Genomic DNA, 25359 nt, shown 5'->3' with positions numbered 1-25359 from the left:
TATGATTTCTTAGGCTTAAAATGTATTCTTGTTGCACTTTGCCCATCCCGCATCACCTCTCATACATTTCTCCCACTATATTCAGAAGTCAGTAGGCAAACGGTGGTTTTCTCACCTATTCTGGATTATATCGACATTGAGAGTTGAGATCCCTTGCCTGGCTGCAGCTTTGGAATGTGTCAGAGTTTAGGACTCCCCAATCCCTCTTTTTGTTCCTTTCCATCCACCTCATATTCTTTCTCTAGCTTTCTCCACCACATTCCTCCTCCAATGTATATCTCACCACCCCAAATCTGCTTTTCAAAAACCACCTCCAGCCTCTGGCTCTGTCCCATTGAGTCTGGGCCACCCACCATTCCTGCTAGATCCTGCCTCACAGCATGTGCTGCCCACAGGACCAGTGACTGCTCAGATGGCAGCCAGGCCAGGCTGCCCACCCACCAGCCCCTGTACAAGGCAGTTCTCTGATCTCTGCTCCTTGCCACCAAGAAACACCACACAAACCCTAGGAAGACGGGGCCACATTCAGCCAGCCTTACCCACCATCCACCAATCACCTGTCTCGCCCAAATTTCTGCTTTCAGGCAAAATGCCAATTCCTCCTCCCCCTCTTCCAAGGCTTTGGCCTCCATCCTGCCCAATTCTGAGGCACTGAGAAGAAAGTGCTCCTGCCACTTGCCCCTCATAGCTTTGATCCCTTGGGTTGGTTCAAGCTAATTTCACATGGAGACCATGCTGGAATGCATAAGGATCTCACCTTCCCAACAGACAGCTTTACAGGTAGATTTATAAGAAATGTTCCAGGACATAAAGATAACAACAGTAGATAGATACCGGGGACTCCAAAATGGGGGAGAAACCTATTGGGTACTATATTCACTATTTGGGTGACTGGTTCAACAGAAGCCCAAACCTCAGCATTATGCAATATATCCACGTAATGAACCTGTACATGTACACCATTCCCCACCATCTAAAATTAAAAAAACAAGTGTTCTAAGCACCTACAAAATCCAGGGCTTACCCTAGGGGCATCAGTCCTCTGGATACACATGGGTTGTACTTATGTCTCTAAATTCCCTCTGCAGCCCCCTACCCCCGAGGGAGAAAATAGTCACCTTCTAGAAATTAGACATTTTCTTTAACTTTTTAATGAGAGACCCCGAGGAAGATGAACATTTATGCAATATTCTTATTTGCTAGGAGAGAAAGAAGGGATAAATGAAAAGAAGAAGAGGTAAAAGAAAGAGGAAGAACAGGTAAAAGATTTGCTTCCCAACTATTAACAGAAGTACCTGCACCACACACACACTCACACACATTCACTCTCACACACTCACACTCATTCATATGTGCCTTACTGTGAAATACTGCTCTTTGCCCAACATGTGAGTTTTTCTCCCGGGTCCTCTCCACTGAAAGTTTGGCTGGCCCCAGTTCTTCCTAGCGGAGATCCCCAGGACCCTAGATTTTACCTTCCATGCCAGATGTCAGGACCCAGCTGGGAGACGCAGACTGCCGACTGAGAAGGAGTGAAGCAATACTTCTGATCGGAGAAAACTGCCAAGGGTGGCGGATGCACTGCCCATGAGAAGGAAGGAGACAGGGAGAGAGCCCGGGATTCCAGAATTCCCCCAGCCTTCCAGGAAGACTCTGGTGTCAGCTCTCTCCTTGCTCCAGCGCTAACTGAAAACCTAAGGAACGTCTCCCAATAAAGCTGGCTCTGAAATCTGAAACTGCAGGTTGGCCAAGTCCTATATAAACACACTCACACCCCCAGTTCCTCGGGTCTGATGGCTTACCCGCCCTCGCATTCCCCTCACTCCCTACCCGCCTGCTCCTTGGAAACATCAGACAGCCCTCTAGCTGCAGCAATTCCTGAAACCCTAAGCTGAGCTAGCCCAGCGGAGCTGAGCCCAGAGGTGCAGGCACTGGGAGAGAGCCCTGCCAGGTGCTCTCCACTGTCTCTCCCAGCCCCAACCCCTCCAGCAGTTCAAGTCCAGGTGCTTAAGTGGCACTCAGGATCGAGGCAATAAGGGCAACAGGCAAGTCTCCAGCTTAAGAGCAGAGATTTTGAGACTATTCCTCCATATTAGGGAATATTCTCCTAAGGATCCGATTCTAGATAACTGGGTCTGACATATATAAATGGCTAAATTTGTCTTCCTCACCTCTCCCAATTTTCTGCATATCCTTCTTATGGAGCTCCCCTTTCTTTTGTGTTTCCACCCATAATAGAATTAGGCCAGGTGAGACTAGGAAGGGACTGTAGCAATTGTAACAAATGCCTCATTTTGCAGATGAGAGAGCTGAGGCCAGGATGATGACATGGCTTGGCAAAGCCAGGGAGTGACTCCCAGCCCGATTGGGCATCTTGGATGGTAGAAGGAAAATAAGAGGCTTACAAGTCAGATGGGCCGGGCAGTGGCTCATGCCTATAATCTCAACACTTTAGGAGGATTGCTTGAGGCCAGGGGTTCCAGGCTGCAGTGAGCTATGATCCTATGATCATGCCATTGCACTCCAACCTGGGTGACAGAGCGAGACCCTGTCAATCAATCAATCAATGTCAGTTGGAACCATGCTTTAATACAACTAGATACTCACTTGGATCACTGATTGCAAGAAAAAAAAATCACTTAACCTCTCTGAGCTTCAGTTTCCTCATCTGTAAAATGAGGCTAAGGATCCCACCTGAGTCACAGTAAATAAGGTAACATGTATACATGGGCACATGGTAGGCACTCAGTAAATGCCCATTGCTCTTCCCACTCTGCTCACCACTCCACATTACCTCCAGTCGCCAGCTGATTCAAGAAGGTAATTCTTTTTCTTTTTCTTTTTCTTTCTTTTTTTTTTTTTGTTGAGACAGAGTCTGGCTGTTGCCCAGGCTGGAGTGCAGTGGCACAATCTTGGCTCACTGCAAGCTCCGCCTCCCGGGTTCACGCCATTCTCCTCCCTCAGCCTCCCGAGTAGCTGGGACTACAGGCACCCACCATCACGCCCGGCTAATTTTTTTGTATTTTTAGTAGAGACGGGGTTTCACTGTGTTAGCCAGGATGGTCTCGATCTCCTGACCTCATGATCCGCCCACCTTGGCCTCCCAAAGTGCTGGGATTACAGGCGTGAGCCACCACGCCCGGCCTCAAGAAGGTAATTCTAAATTGCCTGTAGTATTTACTGTTCCTCCAGTGGCTGGTTTCATGTTTCTCATTCATTGTCTTTCTGTCACTCTATTAACATCCATAGTTTACTTTGTACAGTGCTCAGCATGTAATGCTTCATTTCTGTTAAGGGAAATATTTGACGTGCAGGCTGAGGTCATAGACAGATTCACACTGAAGACTCCCTGCAGGTCTCCCTCGCATCTCAACCTCCAGGCTCCAAGCTTCAGTCCCATGAGCCCAACCACCTACTGAGCATTTTCCTGAGGGTAACCAGACTGAACCTTAAACTCAGCATGCTACAATCAAATTAAGATTGACCACCCACTGACTAATATATCATTGTACAATCACACGCCGCATAAGGTCGTTCTGGTCAATGATGGACCACATATACAAAAGTGTTCCCATAGGATTATAACACTGCATTTTTCCTGTACTTTTTCTATATTTAGGTACACACATACCACTGTGTTATAGCTGCCTACAGTATTCCGTACAGTAGCATGCGGTACAGGTTTAAGCAATAGGCTACACCATAAAGCCTACGTGTGTAGTAGGCTATACCACCTGGGCTTGTGTACGTACACTGTCATGTTCGCATGACAACAAACTTGCCTAAAAATGCACTTCTCAGAATGTAGCCCCAAAATTAAGTAATGCATGACCATATTGAGAAGGAACTGTACAAGATACGGTAAATGAAGATAGTATCAATTTAGTATGATGCTTCTTGGACTAAGAAATAATTTATGTGAACAACTACCAATATTATTATATTTGCCTAGAGCAGGAGTCAGCAAACTTTTTATGTAAAGGGTTAGATATATATTTTTAGCTTTGTAGGCCATACAGTCCCTGTTACACTCAATGCTACCATCATAGTGCAAAAGCAGCCACTCATAAGTAAACAAATGAGCAGAAACAAAAAAGCATAGATGAATGAGTGTGGCTATGTTTCAATAAAACTCTACTTGTGGACACTAAAATTTGAATTTCATGTGTCACAAAACATCATTCTCCTTTTGATTTTTTTTTCAGCACCAAATATAAACACCATTCTTAGCTTAAGGGTCACGCAAAATTAGGTAGTGGGCTGGATGTGGCCCATGGGTCACAGTTGGCCGGCCCCTAGCTTACAGCCTCTCAGGAAGGATGTAGCAGACACTGGTAACAGTGATCATCTCCAAGGAGGGGACTGGGCATAGATCAGAGATAGATCGAGAGAGAGACTTTCACTGAATACCTTTCTATATTGTTTGACTACTATGCATGCAAGTAAAAAAACAAAAATCAATTATGAATGGGCTCCCCATCTAAGTTCACTCTTACTTCTATCAATGTCAATGTTAACTCTCCTGGTTAAACAGGGTTATAACTGCCAGGTCAACTTTGACTCTTCTATTTCAGTCTCTCATCCCAACAGCAGTCAGATCTGAAATCCACTGGCCCAGTTCACCAAAGTGCCTCAGCCTACTACTGGCCATCTCTTACTCCCTCCCCTTCCCACATTCCTACTACTGTCTTTACCACTCAACTGTCATTTACATACAACCTTGACCCTCAACTGACTTTTTACGCCAAAAACGTTTTTCCAAAAGAGAGACTGAAGATTTTTAAGGATTGGACTATTTATTGCAATTCCTTGCCTTCCCTCTCAGCTCCTATACAAATGCCTTGTACGTAGTAGAGATGCAATAAATAGTTGCTTGATTGCCAATCTCTCATCCTGCTAGAAATGATTAGGAACAGAGGGCAAAGACTCATCTACAATAAAAGCCGGTTCTGAGACATGCAGCAGGGAGAGTACACAAAAGCTCAAAGACTTTGGGAAAAAAAATCATAGTAAAGGACATTTAGGGAGAGAAAAGAGGCTCTGCTTTGGAGAAGGAAGTCAGGAAGAATGCCTCCGGTGATGATGCGGGTGTGGGGAGGAACTCGCCCTAATTCCAATCTCTAGTGCATTAGCCTAGAGTTAGGGAAACCCCTTATCCTCAGCTGGGAGATTTTGGTGATCCCAGAATGAGAGCCTCCCACATTTTGGAGGGATCTCAGCATTAAGCAGTCTGCCCTCCCAGCCGGTGCAGGAAAAGGCCTCAGCAACCACTGTGAAAGATGGTTATCCACAGGCCGCTTGAACTCCTGCAGAGACAGCACACTCACTACTTTGGAAGGTAGCCTGCTCCATTGTTGAAGAGTGCTGTTAGAAAGTTCTGCGAGGTGGCTCATGCCTGTAATACCAGCACTTTGGGAGGCTGAGGCAGGCAGATCACCTGAGGTCGGGAGTTTGAAACCAGCCTGACCAACATGGAGAAACCCCGTCTCTCCTAAAAATACAAAATTAGCCAGGTGTGGTGGCACATGCCTGTAATCCCAGCTACTCGGGAGGCTGAGGCAGGAGAATCACTTGAACCTGGGAGGCAGAGGTTGTGGGGAGCCGAGATCACGCCATTGTACTCCAACCTGGGCAACAAGAGCGAAACTCTGTGTCAAAAAAAAAAAAAAGTTATTCTGCTTCTACTCATTGTTTCTAGTTTCAGAACTAAGCAGATTAAGGCTTCTTGAGTGTAACAAAAAAAAACTAATGATAACTGCCAAATACAATACAGTTTTCAAATATTTCTTCCTTCCAAGATGTTCAAAGGGTTTTTAAACACACAAAATCATCAACTCTTTGGAACTGAAAGTACCTTTGCTCAAAAATGTTTATTGAATGAAATTGAATATAATTCCTTTTCCTACTTCCCAACATGAAAGCCCTAAGATTACACTCTAAAGGGAATCATTTTATTTCTTTAGAGGAGGAAACTTCACAATCACCCATGGCCATGCGGGCCCTAAAATCCTTAAACTCAGAAAATGCATCCTAAGATCTAAACTGAATCCCTCGTGCAAAAGCATTTCCTCTGGTCTCAGCCCATTTCTTACCCTTCCTACTATAGGCATTAAGTTGGTGCTACATGACAAAATGCTAATGCCTAATGCTTGAGCCAGTGCTGGATAGATGCTTTATACATATTGTCTCATTGAATTCCTACAGAAACTCTGGAGGTGGGTGGTGGTATTCCCATTTTATAGCACAGAAAACTCATGGTTAGAAGAGTTAGCTAACTTGCCCAGCATCACACAACTAGTCAGTGACACAGCCAAAATTCAGTTAGGTCTACTCAGCTTCAAAACCCAGTCTTTTCCCTACAGTCCAAGGCTTCCATGACAGTCGATCATCTCTGCCAACCTCACTCTGTCCCTGAAATGTGCAGAAATGCTTATTTCCATCATTTCCATCAGAAGCATGGGAGAGATAAACGGCACACAGAAATCCTACTGTCCCTCTCCAGATTCCACCCTCTGGGGGTGTTCAGGCCTTCCTGGGATGGAGGAAACAAGAGCAAAACCACTCAAAGCATTCCAGAAACACTCAATGGCAGAGTGACACCTTTCTGGCTCACAAGTGGCACACAGTCCTGTGCTTTCCTACAACCTGCCCTTGCTTGGGTCTGGCTCCAGGCCTTACTACAGGGCTGGGATGCTCAGGACCCCATGAAGCATGGCATTGTTTGGGCAGCACAAACACAACGTTCACCTGGGTCCTGGCACCTTTTCTCGGCAGCGCTGCTTTGGTAAGTATTTGGCTGGCTCACCCAGGAGAGGACCACAGGACCTCTTTACCCATATCCCAACAATCCCAGTTCCACAAAGATGGGCTAGAGTGTGCTGGGGACAGGCACAGAAGAATCACAAACGCCAAAATGCAGCCACTTCCCGAGTCATCAGCAGAAATCAGTTTGCCTCTAGCACACTCTCTGAGAAGCTCTGAAGCATTTGCATCAAGGCCCTTAGCCCATTTTCTTTTCTTTTCTTTTCTTTTCTTTTCTTTCCTTTTCTTTTCTTTTCTTTTCCCTCCCTCCCTCCCTTCCTTCCTTCCTTCTTTCCTTCCTTCCTTGCATTGCCCAGGCCAGTCTTGAACTCCTGGCCTCAAGCATTCCTCCCACCTCAGCTTCTCAAAGCACAGGCCCTTAGCCCATTTTCTTTCTTTTCTTTTCTTTTCTTTCCCTCCCTCTGTCCCTCCCTCACTCCCTTCCTCCCTTCCTCCCTTCCTCCCTCCCCTCCTTCCCTCCTTCCCTCCTTCCTTCCTTCCTTGCGTTGCCCAGGCCAGTCTTGAACTCCTGGCTTCAAGAGTTCCTCCCACCTTAGCTTCTCAAAGCACTGGAATTACAAGTGGGACCAACTGTGCCCAGCCCTTAGCCCATTTCCAAAGCTCAGCTCCAAATCCCAGGATGGTTCCTGACTAATCGCCCTGTTGGAGTTCACCATCTTAGTGATGCACTTCACACAATAGTCAGGCCTCCCCACACGGCTCATCTTTTCAACCTAACTTACAGGGTGCTGGAAAAACACCGGGTTGTCCTCCACTCCAGGATGCCTACCTCCAGAAACATGCACATTCCTGGGCTCATCTGGCCTCGGGGACTCCCTGAACATAGGGATGACCTCTCCATTTCTCAAGAGCACAAACCACAGTCAGGAGTTCAGAGCTCACACAAGATGTTACTATTGAAGAAAGAAGCTGACCTTGAGGCTACTGCTTCTCTTCTCAGTCCCTGGGGAGAAAATTCTCTTGTTGGCAGTCTATATTCCATATTAGCCCAAGGAAATCATATGATGCTCCACCTCCATGCCCCCATCCTCAGGTGGCTGTCTTTGAGATTTTCACCTGACATTCTGCAGCTAACCACCTTTCTATCTGTCATCTCCCTGGGAGACATGGTCATTAGCAGAGAGCACCATGTAGGTGTCTAATTAAGCAAGCAGCAGCAAATGCAGAAACCCGTTCAAGCCACCCCACAGAGCATCTCCCCGGGGATCCTCTTACAGGCAGCTCCCTCCCCCGAGCTTCCTGGAAAGGTCTCTATTGTTTGCCTAGAACACAGAAAAGTGTCCGATTCTGCCCTCCTACTTATCTGCTGGCACAGACTTCCTGGCCTCTGCACAACCCCAGGGGGTACTATTCCCATATAGTACAATGTGAACGGTGCCCTCAGAATTGTGGGACACAGCAGCACTGGTGGGTGGGAAAGTGAGGGTCCCCAGATGGGGAGGGGCAGGATCTTCTGAGGGATGTCCTCTTACCTGTCTTCCTTAGGGGTCCCAGAGCCATATCCTGCCATCCTAGCATCTTGAGATCAGGGCACAGGAAGCAAGGTACCCTCAAACAGATTGATAAGAAGATGGCAAAGACAGAGGTGGACAGCGTGAGTGGCTCAGCCACTCCCTCAACCTGTGTCTCAGAGTCCTGTTGTCTGAACTGTAGCTCACCTGTTCCTGTTTCACCCTTCAAATGGAATGTTCCACTTCCCCTGTGAGCCCGGGGAGAGAAATAAATTCCCTGTTCTAGAAAAGCTTTCTTCTTTAGAGACTGAAGTCTCTGGAATTTCATCCAATACTCCTGCAGACGACAATGGAGTGACTGGGCCAACAGCAAGTGCAGAGAAGGATCCTGGAACGACAAGACTGATCCTAACTGGCCACCACTCCCCCTGGCCTGGGGATGGTCTAACCAAGGAGACTGGAGGGGAATAGACAGACACCTGCTGCCTCTGTAGCTCCTGGTGGACCTCACTCTCAGGTGTCAGATGAGTACCCCAACCAAGCTGGGGCGAGAAATAGCAGAATCCTCCTTAACTTCTTCTCCTGTGCCCTTCCCTGAGTCAAGCTTGTCTTTCTTCTAGGCCCTTATCTCCCTGCCTCAGAGACCTTTATCCACTTCATCTCTTACCTCCACAATGGCGCAGGGGTGGTAGAGATGCTGGTTTGGATGCCCACAAGCTTTTCACGGGGACAGCATGTATGCTGGTATTGGGGAGTAGGGAATAGTACTCAGGGACGGATCCAGGTCTTCTAATTCCACAGGGGCTTCAGTGACTCCAAACCCAACCCCTAGAGGTATCAATGTAGGCCTCGGTGCCCTCATGTGATCCAGAGCTCTGCCAGCTTGGCTCGGAACGCTGGCACACACTCCTGCACCACACCAAGATATGTGGGTTCTCTCTGGCAGAAATGGGAGAATGACAGCCCTGTCCAGCTGTTTTCCAGTTCCTGTGAGACAAACTGGACTTTGATTACAGCAGGAATGGTTTAGGTTAGATAGTAAGAATCACTTGAAATGGGTGATAAGAGGACATTTAGGACTCTGTCCTTGGCCTTTAAAATTAAAGCCAATTTCCCCTCCACTGGCTATGGCTCAATACCTGTTTCATCATGTGACTCTCCTGCTCAGAAATCCTCAGTGGTTACCCCTCCCCTGCCTGCTACATAAGGGTCCACCTCCACGGTTTGGCATCCAAGGCCCACTGCGGCACGTCCCCACTCATCTTTCAAACGTCATATTCTATGGCTCCATGTGTAAGTTTTCTAGTTCAACCTGACTGAACTTTGCAACATTTCCCCGAAAGGCCTTAGGCATTCCTGCTCTGGCAGCGTCATTCCCCTTCCCTCTCCCCCAGATGCCTGTTAAATCCAAATCTCCCAGGGGAAGGCCGGTGGACACTGTGTTAGGGCTGAGCTCAAATGCCACCTCTTCCAGAAAGCTTCAGTTAAACAGCCCCAGCCCACAGAAAACCCCCTCCGCCGTGAAGTTGTAGGCATATGTTAGCCAGTCATTCCCTAGAAATGTCCTGAGCATGACAGTGCTAGAGACTGAGCAGAGATGTGGTCCCCACCTTCAAGGAAACCCTAATCTAGAGAGTGGATACAGATAAAAGCAAACCAACAAAACCATCCTCCCATGACAGGCAGCCTGGGATGAGGGCAGCGTGAGTGGGGAGCCGGGGAGATGCCCAGGGGAGGCCACAGCGTGGAGACGACAGCATGAGAGGAGGAGGCTGGGCGTTTTAGAGGGAGTCACATTAAGGAGACGGGAGATTACTGGGGTACCTGGACTAGGTCAAGGTTCGTGTTGGGAAGTAACGATAATTCTATAAACATTTACTGTGTGTTTACTATGGACACTGTGGGAATGCTTCCTATTTATGAGCTTGCTTATTCCTCATAACTAAATGAAGCTGGACGGGTATTTGGGGGCCAGAGTGTGGAGTCCCACGATGCATGTAATGCAATGCGCGAGGTGGCTCCCGCTCAATAAATATTTTCTCGTTGATCAATGGATAAATGATCTTTGAAGGCTCACTCCCAGTGGGAGGAAGCTAGAATTTCTCAGGAGCAACTAAAGCTCTGAAAAATATTTTTCTAACTTTTTAAACTATTAAAAGAAACACCGGGACTGACAAGGGGAGGAGAGGCCCTGGTTGGGTAAGAACCTGACTTTCTCGATACAGGATGTGGAGAGTGGGTGTTGGAGCACTCCCTGTGCCCACAAGAAACCCAAGTAGGCTCAGGGAGACAGCTGCCAGGAAAGACAGCTGCAGGCCGCTCAGAATAGGGACACGGGAGAAATGCTTTCAATGGGTGAGTCCAGGGGTACCCAACCCCTTGTTCCCAGTGCCTTTGCAGGATATGTGGGGGTAGGGTTCACTCAGCACCACCCAGAGCTGGCAGAGCCTCCGGAGCTGAGTTTGCCCTGCCTCCCCACTCATTGGCACAGTGACTTGGCTAACTCATTCCAGAGAGATGGAGATCCTTCTAAAAGGTCACAATTTCCCTCGGTTTCCATCTTTTCTGGCCTCCCAGTCTTTGATTTAACTTTCATCTGGCCAACTGGAATTTAAGCCCATTCTCCACTGGAGAGCTCAATACAGGTATCAAACTTACCTATTTGAACCCATTCCCCACTAGGGAAATCAATAAAGATGTCAGCTGATTCCTCTTTCCTTTGGCATCTGCGTTAGGATATCCCAGGGTGGGACTCAATCACCCTACTGGTATTTTACCAGGGGCAACTAGGGCTGAAGAACGGAGAAGCCAAATGATGAACCCCAGGCAGATAAAGCGGCCTCTTCGTATCCACTCCTTAAACATCTCCAAGGCTAATCACATAATCTACCGTGCCATCTGCAGCTGAAATAACCAGAACTGGACATCTGGAGGTACCTTCCAGTCTCCTCCAGCCTGGACCAAATCACTGAGCATCTCTCAGCCTCTTTTCCCCACCTGTAGAATGGAATGGAACCTGTGCTCACCAAATTCAGCTCTTCTGTGCATAAAATAACTTGGTAAATATAAAAATGTCTCAAAAAGTTAAACCAAAAAGTTAAGCATAGGGTACTGCTGATAGAATACCAATCCAGGCCTAAAGAGGCCCTCAGGGACAGCTAGCAGCCCTGGGTCCTAGCTCCAGGCAGGGGCTCCAGTTTGGAAAGCCTTTCCTGATTTGAGTCTGGGAAGAGATAAGATAACAATCAGCGATGTTGTTCCAGCAGCCAAGCCTCTTCGGAGAGTTTATCAGCAGAATCTGCCCAACCAGGAATGCAAGCTCGGCCCCACCTGTAGCCTTCACCTCCTCAGCCGGCTCTGAGGGTCTGGGCCTATTTTCTTTAGAACCTCACATCTAGGAACAGGAGGCACCTTCTCATCCATCTCAGAGCCCCACCAACACTCCCGGCTAGATCTCCACCCACCTTTGAACACAAGCCACACGGAGGAAGTCTGCCATTTCTTTTTCCTCAGAAGTTTTCCTCTAACTACCCTGTCTTACAGATAGTGTCTTTCAAACTGTGGCTTTGGAATCATCGGTGGGTTGGGAACTCAAATTAGTAAAACATAATCCAAATTGGCACATGGGAAAAATGCATTTCTTAAAAATTTAATGGAACAGAATAGAACGTAGTGTATACTGCACTTGGTAAGAATAAGTATTATTTTGGGATACTTTTGTTAAAACACACACACACAATATGAGAATCCTGACTCAGCCACTTAATCTTTCTATGCTTCCATTTCTTCATTTTAAAAGGAGGACAATAACAGTATCCACCTCATATCGTTATTGTGAGGACTGTATTAGTCCATATTCATGGAGCATTTGGAAAAGTACTTTACACAAGTGCTATATAAAAGTGTTATTTCATACACTTATACACACATGAGTGCATGTGTGTGTACACGTGCGTGCATGAATATCTTTGCTTACAAGGTAAATATCCTTCTGTAGGGTGGGGAAAAAACTGAAAGTCACTATGTGGGAGAAGCTAAGAAGTGTCTCTCCAAAGACAATCTGTTCTTGGAGTCCAATTCCCAGTGCCCAGGAGATTTCACAGGTGTCTGTCCTGGCTTTAGAGAAGGAGACAGAGGTCACTGGAGGAGCAGTGGCTGGACAGAGCGTGTAGAGGATCCGAGAGCACAGGGCCAAGGGCTTCAAATTGGCTCATTTACTCCACATGCAATTCAGCAGGGTAGGTACTATTATTACCCCTGCTGTACAAGTGAGGAAACTGAACCAGAGAGAAGTTAAGTTGCCACACAGCTAAGAAGTAGCAGGGCCTGGATTTGAACTCTGCTTCCCAAGTCTGGACTTGGAACCACTGGACTACAGCGTCTGTTTCACTTTGCAGCCAACTTCTTGCATAGCAGGGGAAGGCCGGCCCTCGGAAGTTTTGGCCACTGAGGAGGTGGCCTTGTCTGTGACAGAGGTGGCTCCATAAGTGTGGCCTCATAGGCACTCGCCTCAAATCCAAGCAATTTAATTTTCAAGTGGCTTGAATTCAGGAAACAATAACTCCAGGGTCACAATATAAAGTCCAGAGCTTTCTACTACAATAGCTGGCGATAATAAACTTGGTTAACAGGCTCATAGCATATAATGCATTAAGTACTCGTTTAATTTGAACAGTACAAACCTGACCAGATGACATTACATCTCTCCCATACCCTTTATTCTGGAAGACTCGGGTTGTTTCTGAGCACGTCTCGTTTCATTTTCTCCATGGTCCAGAGATGTTAGGAGGGGAATATTCTCTGACTTGCCAGGGGCCACTCTATGAGTGAGCCCGCAGTGCAGAGAGGGAAGGCTTCCGGTCCAGTAAATGGGAGAACAGAAAATCAGGTAATCTCCATCTCCAAGTTCCTGTGGTCCCTAGCTCTCCCAGTCTGCCCTTGCTTCCTTCCCATCTTGATAACTATGCAAAGTCCCCCAAAAACAAGGTACTCGGTTCATCTCTAGAACTGACCCTGTGCCACATCAACCCAGTGGACACTTCTGGTGGGAAGGAAAGAGGAGAAAGAAGACAGGAGTGGGCTGTAACTGTGGAATCACTCTCCTTTCCCCGTGAGGCGCCCACAGTCCTTTCCTGTGCTATGGAACATTTCATAACACTGGGAGCAGGAGGAGGAGCAGGCTGTCAGTCTTATAGACCGTTTCCTCCAAAATTCCGTGTCCTATTCACTGTCCTTACAAATGAGAGCTGGCTAACTATCTCCTCATACTGGGTATAACCCATGACTTTTCATATCTTTTCATTCTGTGGTAAGCCCCAAACATACACTATTTTTTTAAAAACCGAGGAAATTGAGATCAAGAGACATTAAGAGACCTACTCATTGTCACAACTGTGTGAACGTAAGCGAGGGAGGATCCCATTAAGGCGGGCTTCTTTTAGAGCTAGTAGGCACTTCTAGTCCCCATACATCCCCTGTCCCCACCCAACAGGAGTGGTCCCTCCCTCCTGTGCGCTTTGTCTGTAAGTCAGAAGCAGGTATTTCTGAGTCACGCCTGTTGTCCTGCATTGCAGTCATTTGTTTACATGTCTGCCTCCCCCACAGCACTCTGAGTTCCTTGAGGGCAGTGGCCGTGTCTTACTCATCTTTGCATTCCTGGTATCTGGCATATAAACATTTCTCAATAAATATTTGGGGAAGAAAGGGAGGAAAGGGAGGACAGAAGGGAGACATACAGAGGGAGGAAAGAGAGAAGGGAGAAAGGGACAGGGCGGGCAGGGATGAGGACGGAGGGAGGAAGAGTGGGTGAGTGGGTACCAGGAGCTCATGGTCATCTCAAGCCAGTTCAATGGAATCATGGTACACCACCCTCTGCGGGTCTAATTCTAACAGGGACGAGTGGAACAGGCTGCCCTACTAGAGTCCATCCGGGATATAACTAGAGAGCACTAGTAGCAGAGTGGCCTTTCAGCCACCAAGGGGCCAGGAAGCCACAAGACTTAAGACACTGCTGCCCCATCATCCTTATTCTCTCCTTTCCCACCATAAGGAAGGGAACAAAGAACCAGCTGCCTCTTCCTGGGGGGAATGCTATGCTCCACCACCCCTTCATGCCTCCATGTCCACCTATTTAATGGAGGCTCGGTGCTGTCTTGGGTGATGGAAGTGGATTTAGGAGGATGGCGGCATGCAATGTACACTGGGTAGACCCCTCCACTTGACTCCCAACCCCCGAGGTAGGGGTGAGCATGGGGGGTGCTTCTTAGGTGGGGAGCTGGTGCCAGCAGGGCCCTGAGGAAGGAGCCATGCCCTCCATCTGGATTCACCATACTCGCAGCTCAGCTCCCCAGGAGACTGTGGGTGGGAAGGAGCAGTGGCTTCTATAGGAAGGGGCTCTGAGAAGGCTTGGTGCCTGCATGACTCAGGGAAACAACTAGAAACCATAACTTAGCAACTTGGCTTCTCTCTGGAATTTCCCTGGGGCAAAGAGATAGGGAAACTTTCGGTCAGCCCTGTTTATGCTGAGCCCATGTGGGGCCCCACAGCTCCTCCTTCTTTTCTGGAAAGTGCTGGGTCCCCTATCTCTCCCCACATGGCTATTGCTCATACATCAACTGCTCCCTCCACGTGCTCTGTGGAGACCTCTTGTACGCACAGCACACTGGGCTGGCCTGCGGCACTCTTGGAGCTCGATCTCTAGAGTATGTGTGTGTAGAATGGGGAGTGGGAGAGAGGGGTTCTTAGCCTTCCCCCAAAAAACCCAGAATAATGCCATTACATTCTGCAAAGCCTGCCTGATCTCTTTTGAAAAACATGTTCTGAAGCCAAGTCTGGTACATGCCAGGCAGCCCAGCACCTGGAAATGAAGCAGGAGGCTATTTCCAAGGGATCTTGTAGCTTCTCCTTTGTGCCAAAGAAGGGGGCGGATGATGAAGGGGGAGGTCCAGGCTCAATCACACTAGGCTCTTTAAATGGACAAGGCTGTTGTTTCGGGTCAGAATATGGAATAGTGTTACCCAGAGGCCATGGCTGCCCACAAGGATGGTAGAGGGAGTCAGGCAACATCATCAGGACTGTCCACTACATAAAGCACCACTCAGGGGAAGCCAAAGGCACTGAACTCTCATTCTGACCTCACAGCTAACATGCTGTGCACCCTCAGGCAGGCTACAAGCCTCTCTGATCCTCAGAATCCTGAGGATCTGCACATGACCATAAGGATGGGAGCAAGGAGAGGAAAGGACGCAAATTGATTGTGCCCCATGTCTGCTTATAACTTTTAAAGGATTAAGTTCAGCCTCCTGTGTAGGGCTGTCAAGGCTTTTCACAGGCTGGCCCACCTTCCAGCCTCCCCTGCTGCCCCCCTGCAGTGCACTCTGTGCTCCAGCCTCTGACTCTGCTGATCTGGTTCCGGCGCCCATGCTTCCTCCTGCATCTCAGCCTCTGTGCATGCTGTTTCTTCTGCTGGAACCTCATCCCTTCCACCCTACCCTTCCCATACTTTAAGGTTCAACCTAAACCTGACCCTACAGCCACTTTTTACTTCCACCCAGGCAGTCTTCCTCCCTCTGTGTTTGCAAACCACTCTATGCATCTGATCTTATTTTTCTTCATCCTTTGTTTACAAGTGTATCTCCCCTGCTAGACTGTGAAACGGAAAGGACAAGGACCATGTCAAATGCATCTTTCATTCAACAAGCATTTAATAAATGTCTGCTGTGTGTCTGCCAGAATAGAAAGGAGAAAAGGGCAGGCTCACAGTCTGCTGGCCCCAGTGCTTAAGGCAGTGCAGGCCCAAGTGGGCCCAGCCTGCTGCTGAGTCAGGAAAGGCAGGCCCAGGAGCTGCCCCTGGGGCTCCGGCAGGGCATGCTCTGCCTTCTCTCCCTCAGCAGGAGACTAAAAAATATTGAGAAGAAACTAAAAACATAAACCACCACCACTTGTGGAGCAGTTTACCATGTGCTATGTAGCCACTGTTATCTACACCTTAGCTAGTCCTCGAATTAACTCTTTGGCAAAAATCTTTGTTACTCTGACTTCATATATGAGAAAAGTGGTGCCCAGAGAGGTTAGGAAGCTTTCTTAATATCATACAGAGGCAGCAGAGCTTGCACAGGACCTCAGGTCCGTCTGAACCCGCCCCCCTACACACACCCCTTTAGTCTCATGCTGCCCAATTTAACACACTAACAATGAGCGCCTATTTGTGCCCAGACTCCTTGTTTAAGGGGAGGAAATGATGATCTATTCACCTCAAGGCTCTAAACTGGATGACTTTAGTCCTAGCTGCCCCGGCATCCTTCTGGAAGTTCTCTGTGCCCTTGCTTTCCACCGCAACAGAAGTTCTCAGGACTCTTAATGAGCCACACCAGCTCCCTGGCGTGACTTGGGAAGCCAGTGGGGTCGCACAGCAGGCTGCTGCCATCCAGCTTTTGCCACCTTCAAAGTGCCATTAGTGGACAATAGAAACTGGCTGCTTAGCCGGTGGTCTCAGGCAGTCCCAGGCCCCCATAGCTTCAACCACTGTCACTATTATCCAGAGCTATCAGCCACTGGGATTCTTTCCTTAATGGGCAGGCAGCAGATAATGGGCCTCCTGTGGTCTACTCCGCACCAGCCATAATCACACTCCTCACACATGCTTCTCCACATTCCCCCAACCAAGTGTTTACTCTCTCAAAACCCAATTGTAGCTACTGCCCATGTAAACTCCTATCCTACTCCTTTTATTCTGGGGACCGCTCTTCCCACCCCAACCAAGCTAACTGGCCCTACGCATTTTGCAAATTCCCTTCCTGTCCCATGGAGTATCATTCTGTGGATGCAAGGTCTTCCCAACCTAAATCTAAGTCATCTCTTCCGGGAAGCCCTCCCTGATAGACCATGCCCAAACCTGACCTTCCCTTTGCTTTGCATTTCCTTGGAACTTAATGCCTTCTCCGCTTTTACATTGGTTAGAGCCATTTATGTCACATTTATTCATTTGACAAACATTTGCTAAGGGTATACAGCTATGTGGCAGGCATTAACTGTGTATCTACTATGTGCCACAGCACACTGTGCTAGGCCCTGACACTCAGTGCCCTCCGGGAGCTTGCACTCATGTTAATTATCTTCAGAGCCTTGCCTGGGGGAGGCCCCCCTCTGCACTTAGAAGGGGCACTCTCCCAAGGACTGTCTTCTCTTTGCTCCATCCTAGCACCTGACATTTAATAGGTCTTTTGCATCGTTATCTCATCTTATCTCCGCAGCACCCCTCAAGGTAGGATGGAGACACTGAGGCTCAGAAAAGATGAAGCAACCTGTCCAATAGATCCCAGCTGGTTACCAGCTGAATCATCAATAGAAATTCAGGTCCTCTGACTCCCAAGGCAAGTGGCCTTTGCCCCACAACATGCAGACTAGGATCACTGAGAGCTAGATGGGACCAAAGTGATGACTTCTCAACTGCTGTCACAGCCAAATGGACATTTCAGAAGAAAGAAAGCTAATGTGAAATTAGAGGGCATTATAAACTGCTTGTGTAACTGGAAAGCTTCAACAAGGTTGTACTTGTATTCCTGGTGCATAATAGGTGCTCAGTATGTGTTTGTCAAATGAATAAACAGCTTACTAGAGAGGTAAATGGCAGAGGGTGTAAGCTACCTAGTATTATAATAATAGCTATCTATTGAGTGCATACTTGTGTGAGGCATAATTCTAAATGCAACTCATTTGATCTTCACAACAGCCTTTTGAGATGGTTGTTGTTATGACCTCTGTTTTAAGATGAGGAACCTGAGACAAAATCAGGTTAAATATCCTGCTTGAGGATGGAGTGGCAGGACTTGGAAAGGACCTGGGCAGACTGACTCCAGAGCTGTGCTCTTCAAGTTAGCCCAGTACAGTTCATCCATGAGATCACTCAATTCGAATTACAAGCATACTGAGTGAGTGTTCTGATGAGTGCTGAGTGAGACCTGAAGTCACACTTCTGCCCTGGGCCCCAGGGTTCTGCTTGAGTCTGCATGAGTCACTCCTAGCTATGATGAGGTGCAGTAAAAGTCCAGCCAGTAGGGATGTGTTTCAGCTGCACGAGGACTTCAGGAGCCCTCTTTGGGGTCCACATCCCAGAAACTGACTTTGATTGCTCTGACTTTGATTGCCAGGCATCCCTGGTAAGAGTCAGGGCTATGGATCGTGAAGGGATTTTGAAGATGGAAGGAAATTTTTAGTATCTCAAAGGCTGAAGTAGAGGATAGAATAGGATTTGTCACTGGGCACAAAGACATGCTGAAAAGATTTATAAATAGGATAAAGAAAGGGGCCTCAATGAATAAGCCCTTTATGGGATAGGATACGAAGGGCAGGGCTGGGCAATAGGAAACTCCAGCTCTGGCTACTTTGCAGTTCCCATTAGAGAGGCAGCTCGTGATGAGACAGAAATGTCTCACCATCAATAAGACAAGGAAAGGAACCAAATGAAGAGAACTTAGAAACAGTTTTCTCTGAGGTTGAGTTTCTCTGACAAAGTCTTATCTGGGAGGGATACAATTCAGAAGAAATGAGTGAAAGTGGAGAGACTATTCCAGAAGTCACAAAAGCTGAAGGCTTTATGTCTAAAGGTGCTGAATTGGAAGTCGATTAGGATCCTGGTGTTTTTATCTGACCTGAGGCCAATAGCTTACTAAACCTTCCATAGACATCAGTTTCTCCATTCATTAAAAGGGTATTGGGTCACCTGTTTGTGTCTTTGTCCTTTGGCTTAGGGACTGTGTTGGATAAAGGAGACTGGAGATCACATGATGCCTGAGTTACTTAGAAGAGAGGAGATGCAGGAATACAGAATTTTATTTATTTATTTATTTTTTGAGATGGAGTCTCACTTTGTTGCCCAGGCTGGAGTGCAGTGGCGTGATCTCAGCTCACTGCAAGCTCCACCTCCCAGGTTCACGCCATTCTCCTGCCTCAGCCTCCCAGGAATACAGAATTTGATCAGAGCTTTCAGCAAGGGAGAGGCAGGAGCCACCTCCACACTGTACTTCAGTTACCCCAATTGCATTTAGAGAGATGCAACTATTTTGATTGTCTTAGAGCTCCTGAGAGATAGGAAAGTCTAGTGTCAGGCACCTTGGGTAGGCAACATTACTTCCCAGTTATCTACAAGTTCAGCTCTCTGGGGTCAGCCCATAGAAAACGAATGTCAGGAAGAAATGTTTCCTGCAATTAAAGCAATAAAGAGAAATGCAAACTGGGTTTAGAGGGCTGCCAGGGGGAGAATCCTTAGGGACATGGTGGTCAACTGTCCCAGTTTGCCCGGGACTTTCAGTGCTCAAACCGGGACAGTCTCAGGCACACTGAGAAAAATTGGTTGTCCTACCAAAGAACTCACGTAAATAAATATCTGGTTTGACAAAGAACCAATGGGCACCACATGAGATCTTCATGCTCAGAAATATTGAGAGCTCAGGTCCCAGGACTAGGAGCCCGAATGCCCAGCTGCCTGCTTGGTGAGCCCTCAGCACACACGTTAACTGCCTCGCTGGGCTTTGGTTCCTCTATAAGATCTGGATGGGTTTTCCTTCCTATCTGGAAGACAAAATCCTCTTAGAAACTTCTAAAGGTGCTCAGGACCCTGAGCCCTGAGAAAGTTCCTTATTGGTGGCTTCTTAGAGTAGCCTGTGAACAAACCCAGGAGGCCTTGGCGCAAGACTCTACTCTGCCTGTCCCTAAGGTCACTTAGTCCTGCAGAGATCTCAGGGCCCAGGCGAACAAGGGGTGGAAGGGCAGCATAGGGAGAAGTAGTAGCTGCCATTTCCAGGCTGCCAAAGCCAAGCACCGCTGGGCTGCCATTAACATATAGACTGGGCTGAACACAAAAGGGGCAGAGTCCCTCTGCCCACAGCAAGCCCCATTCCTCACCCTGTCCAGCCGTCTCCCTAATGCATCCAGCACAGTGAGCCATGCTTCCCCTGGCTTGAGTCCACTTAATTTTCTCCTAAGCTGCTTTGTGAGGCAGGCTCTGAGCGCTCCACGTGTCCAGTCCTGCTGTGGCCAACTTTCTCCATGGCTGAGGGCAGCTCCAGTTCCATGCCCCCTTCTGCCAGCTGAAACAGAGCCCGGCTCCAACAGTGCCCTTCAGTTTGTGAAGACCAGAGGGCACAAGTAGACACTCAGCTCCTCTCTCCCTTAGACCCAACCAGCCAGGAGAGTGAAGCTTCTCCCTCCTGCCTGTGCCAACACACGGTCACGTCTTAGCTCATCAAATGTTCTATCAGTGCCCACTATGTGCAAAGCACTGGCAAAGAAACAGAGACAATCAAGACCCATATTCAGAACCCAAAAAGGGCCATGAGAGCACAGATAGACAGAGGCTTCCCAGCTCTCATTCTAACAAGACTTTGCATGGCTGCCCCAGTCCGTGCCACCTCCCAAACCCAAGTGAGCACCACAGAGGCATGGAGACAAAAGAGAAAGAAGAGAACCAAAAGCCTGGTTAATTCACAAAGTAGTGCTCCAGGTGATAGATCATTGAGCCTTACACCCACTCACAACACATTTCTAGCAAATAATTTTTGCTGTCCAAGCCCTAAATCTGACTGCTAGGGATTAAGCTAGAGAATTAAGAGTCGGAGGATAAATGTAATCAAACCCCTTTCCTTCTCCTTGGTTGGTTGGTTCATTCATTCATTCCATATATATTTTATGAGTGCCTTCTGTGTGCCAGTATGGAGCTCAGCACTAGGACTTGACCTCACTCAGCATTCACTGCCTTTCATCATCCTTACACTAGCTCCCTCCTTCCTATATGATCCAAATAGGGTGAGGAACTGCTCACTGCCCAAACCCTGGGGCCTCCGCACTTAGGCATGGAGTGGTCCAGGCAGAAGCGCGCTGAGTACGGCAGCCTCTGTAGTAGGGAATTGTGGACAAAGCAGCTACTTGGGTTTCAGCCTTTCCCCAGTCTCTCTCCATCCCCTCCTCCTCCTCCTGGGATAGAAACCCTGCCACTCTCTGCTCACATGCTTGAGTCACAAGGCTGAACTCCCAGCAAAAGAAGTAGCTCAAGGATGTAACAGGCGCGAGCCCAGTGAAACAGAAATACAGCATTTCATTTTGTTCACTTTGCACCATTCTTCCTCGTTTAATGCCCAAGAAAGCAGTACCAGGGCTTCCTGCTTGTTTGTCCTTCCTACCTCTCCCACCCACCTGGTGCTGAGGCCTCACTCCTGATTTATCCCCAGCTCCATTCCTTTCTGTCTCCCTCTCAAGGCCCACAGAGGGTGTCTTGTGTCTCTAGTGCCCCACATGTGGAGAGGTACAGGAAGTAGACAGCGATAAGGAACTAGCACAGGACAAGTGAGCCTTGATGCCGACGGGCCCCTTCTGGGAGCCCCTCTTGGCCTGCAGTCTCTGGCCCACTGAGGCCCAGGAGAGCGCTGAGAGCCCCGTCATTGATTGGCACCTTGCAAGCAGGCTTCCTCATCTGTCCATGCACGTTGTGGTGTCCAGTGGTCTAACTGCAGATTTCCATCTCTGATCTGCATGGGCAGATGGGCGAGCAGCTGTGCCAGGCCCCAGGGGACCACAAGCTCCTGGGGAGGAGGCACAGCCACCTAGCTCTCTAGACCAAGGACTCAGGGGGCCTGCCTCAAGGGCAAGAGACAGCCCAGGCCTCCAAAAGGGAAAAATACAAGAGCAAGTATAAGCCAAACCCCAATCCTCTCTCCTTTCTTCTCACTTGCTCCCATTCCTAAGGAAAGGACAGGGCAGGTATCAGAGAGCTGGGATGGCTGGCTTTCCTTTCCCATTTGAGGCATATCCTCTGACTCACTGTGTTTCTGAAAGCCAGTTCCCTGACTTCTCTGGATAAAACCTCATTATTCTCAAAATTAGAGCTGCAGCCCTGGCTGCTTTCTGATGACCCTGGCTGGGATAAAAAGGAAAGAAGTTGCTTTTATTTTATTTATTTATTTATTTATTTATTTATTTTTGAGACAGAGTTTCACTCTTCTTGCCCAGGCTGGAGTGCAGAGGCGTGATCTCGGCTCACCACAACCTCTGCCTCCTGGGTTCAAGGGATTCTCCTACCTCGGCCTCCTGAGTTGCTGGGATTACAGGCATGCACCCCCACGCCCAGCTAATTTTGTATGTTTAGTAGAGACGGGGTTTCTCTATGTTGGCCAGGCTGGTCTCAAACTCCCGACCTCAGGTGATCCTCCCGCCTCGGCCACCCAAAGTGCTGGGACTACAGGCGTGAGCCATTGCACCCAAACCACAGTCAATTTTCTTTCTTTTTTTTTTTTTTAGACAGAGTTTCGCTCTTGTTGCCCACGCTGGAGTGCGATGGCACCATCTCGGCTCACTGCAACCTCTGCCTCTCGGGTTTCCCTGCCTCAGCCTCTGAGTAGCTGGGATTACAGGCATGCACCACCATGCCTGGCTAATTGTGTATTTTTAGTAGAGATGGGGTTTCTCCATGTTGGTCAGGCTAGTATCAAACTCCTGACCTCAGGTGATCCATCAGCCTCAGCCTCCCAAAGTGCTGGGATTACCGGCTTGAGCCACTGTGCCCGGCCTCACAGTCAACTTTCGATTGTCTGCTGCTACTCTGTCCCTGTGCAGTGTCTGCACAGTCTTGCAGCTAGATACTAGATTGCTATGAGTAGATGATTTCAAAATAACAATAGCTGACATTTGTTGCACATCTACTATATCCCAGGCACTGTGCTGAGCTCTTTGTTTATATCATCTCACTTAATATTCATAACAACCTTATAAGGCTGGATAGAAACTAATGTGGAGAGAAGTTAGCTAGCTTGCCCAAAGCCAAACAACTAGACAGTGGTGGAGCCACAGTCCGCAGCCAACCCAGCTGACCTCAAAGCTCCACTCTTACCCTCTGTGTTGCACTACTTCTTGTGTGTGTATGTTTTGTAGACTGTAAGCTATTATTATAGAGTTATTGTTAGGTCACTGATAGTAGAAAGAGCCTGGGGTGATTATAGGGGCTAGTCGGGAAAGATTTGTGTCTGAGCATTAATTTGATTAAACATGGCTGAACTGTACTTCAGAGCTAATTGGAAAAGTTATTTGGAATGTTTCAGGCTCTGACTCCCTCCATCAGTACGAAGACTTAAAACATGACTGGAAAGCAATGCAAAGGACTCTTTCCAGGACCTTCAACCTGGCCTTCATGGGGCCCGTGTCTTACCAATCCACAGAGAAGCCAGAACAGGTGGGAGTGGGCCATCCTGTTGCCACCCCAGAGCCTCTACCACAACAACACCTCCCAGAGAAGGGCCTCTTTCCAAAGCAAAAGATCGCTTACTGTGAGATCAAAGAAGCAACGTCTAATTAGAGAGTCATTAATAGGCAATTAGCCTGTAATGGATTAATGGAGCTAGGCAAAGATCATCTAGGCTGCCAATATCACACAAAAAAAGAGACAACCAGACATCGTGTGCCTCCTGATAGATGTGCATACCACGAATGGATTCTTGCCTCTGTCCCACAAATAAGTAAATTAAAGGAACCTGAATTTGATTAAGCCCTAAATCTAACTACATTTACAGGAACTACAGGGACAGCATAACATGTGAAATGACACGATGAGGATGCAATCAGCCAAATCCAGAACGTGAAAAACTCTACAGGACAATCACCCAAGCTGCATGCAGTGACTCATTGTCTGTAATCCCAGCTACTGGAGAGGCCAAGGTGGGCAGATCACTTGAGGCCAGGAGTTTGAGACCAGCCTGGGTAACAAAGTGAGACCCTGTCTCAAAAAAAAAAAAAAAAAAAAAAAAAAAAAAAAAAAGAGAAGACATATAATCCAGTTTCTTCAGAAGAGAGAGAGAGAACACCTACAGATTAGGAGTGATTTAAATGCTATAACGACCAATCACAGTGAATGGACCTGATTTGGATCCAAATTTAAAAGAACACTAGAAAAATATATATATATAATCAGGGAAATATAAACAGTAACAGGACAGTTGATTACATTAAGGAATTGTTCATTTTGTTTAGGTGTGATCATATTTTGGTATTTTTCTTAGAGTCCCTATCTTTACACTTGATCTTAGCCAAAAAGCTGCAAGGTGGGGTTTTACCATGTTGGGTAGGCTGGTCTGAAACTCCTGACCTCAGATGATCTGCCCGCCTTGACCTCCCCAAGTGCCGGGATTACAAGCATGAACCACTGCACCCAGCTGGAAGTCCCTTTCTTTAGAGATGAAATATTCAGCTGTCTAGGATTTGCTTCAAAATTGTCAGAGGGCAGAAAGGACCAGGAATATACTTGAAAGAAGACTGACTAAGAGAAGACTTCAAAACCACTGAAGCTTGGGCACATTGGTGTTATTATAGCAGTCTCTCTACTTTTGTGTATGCTTGATTCTCTAATAAAAAGCTTTAAAAATATAAATCAGACCCTACAGATTAGGAGTAACTGTGCTAGGCGATAGTGCAATAAACTCCTCTAAGCTGGCCAGGCCTCTGGAGGTCCTGCTCTGGAGAACTTGTAGAGAGAACCCTCAGGCTGTTCTTCCCTTCCCAGCAGAACAACTGTGACAAGTTAGAGCTCACTTTCTATAGCCAGATCCCCTCAGAGCCTTTGACAGAGGTAGAGCCAGTGCTACCGAAGAGGAAGCAGCCCTCCCAAGGCCCCACCATGAGGTTGTGGAGGAGCTTCATTCTGTCTTCCGATGTGAAGCACCCCTCCTTCCCTAGATCACCCTGGCTCAGAGCCGAAAACAAACAGCATCTCCAGCCTCATACTGAGTTTGGCCTTTCAGTACCCTGGGTTCTGGAAAGAACAAGCATCTCGGCCAGGCGCGTTGGCTCACGCCTGTAATCCTAGCACTTTGGGAGGCCAAGGCAGGCAGATCACCTGAGGTCAGGAGTTCGAGACCAGCCTGGCCAACATGACGAAACCCCATCTCCACTAAAAATACAAAAAAATTAGCCATGCATGTTGGCGGCGCATGCCTCTAATCCCAGTTACTCTGGAGGCTGAGGCAGGAGAATCACTTGAACCAAGGAGGCGAAGGTTGCAGTGAGCTGAGATCATGCCACTGCACTCCAGCCTGGGCATCAAAGTGAG

At 47.9% G+C, this 25359-nt stretch overlaps 1 protein-coding gene across 42 annotated transcripts in view; it reads right to left on the bottom strand.

The window, feature by feature from the left end:
* The window catches only part of PLEKHA6 (pleckstrin homology domain containing A6), a 160499-nt gene that overhangs the window by 86833 nt on the left and 48307 nt on the right, over nt 1–25359 (bottom strand). Inside the window, exon 1 of one of the 42 annotated variants that reach the window (XM_016936767.4) lies at nt 1476–25359. The exons of the other annotated variants lie outside the window; for them this stretch is intronic. The gene's annotated coding sequence lies outside the window, so the exon portion shown is untranslated. The remainder of the gene's footprint in view (nt 1–1475) is intronic. 42 annotated transcript variants of the gene reach the window in all.

The sequence above is a fragment of the Pan troglodytes genome, chromosome 1 (genome assembly GCF_028858775.2).
Source record: "Pan troglodytes isolate AG18354 chromosome 1, NHGRI_mPanTro3-v2.0_pri, whole genome shotgun sequence".
Lineage (NCBI taxonomy): Eukaryota > Metazoa > Chordata > Mammalia > Primates > Hominidae > Pan > Pan troglodytes.
Note: the sequence above shows the minus strand (reverse complement) of the source record. Positions and strands in the feature narration are given on the sequence as shown.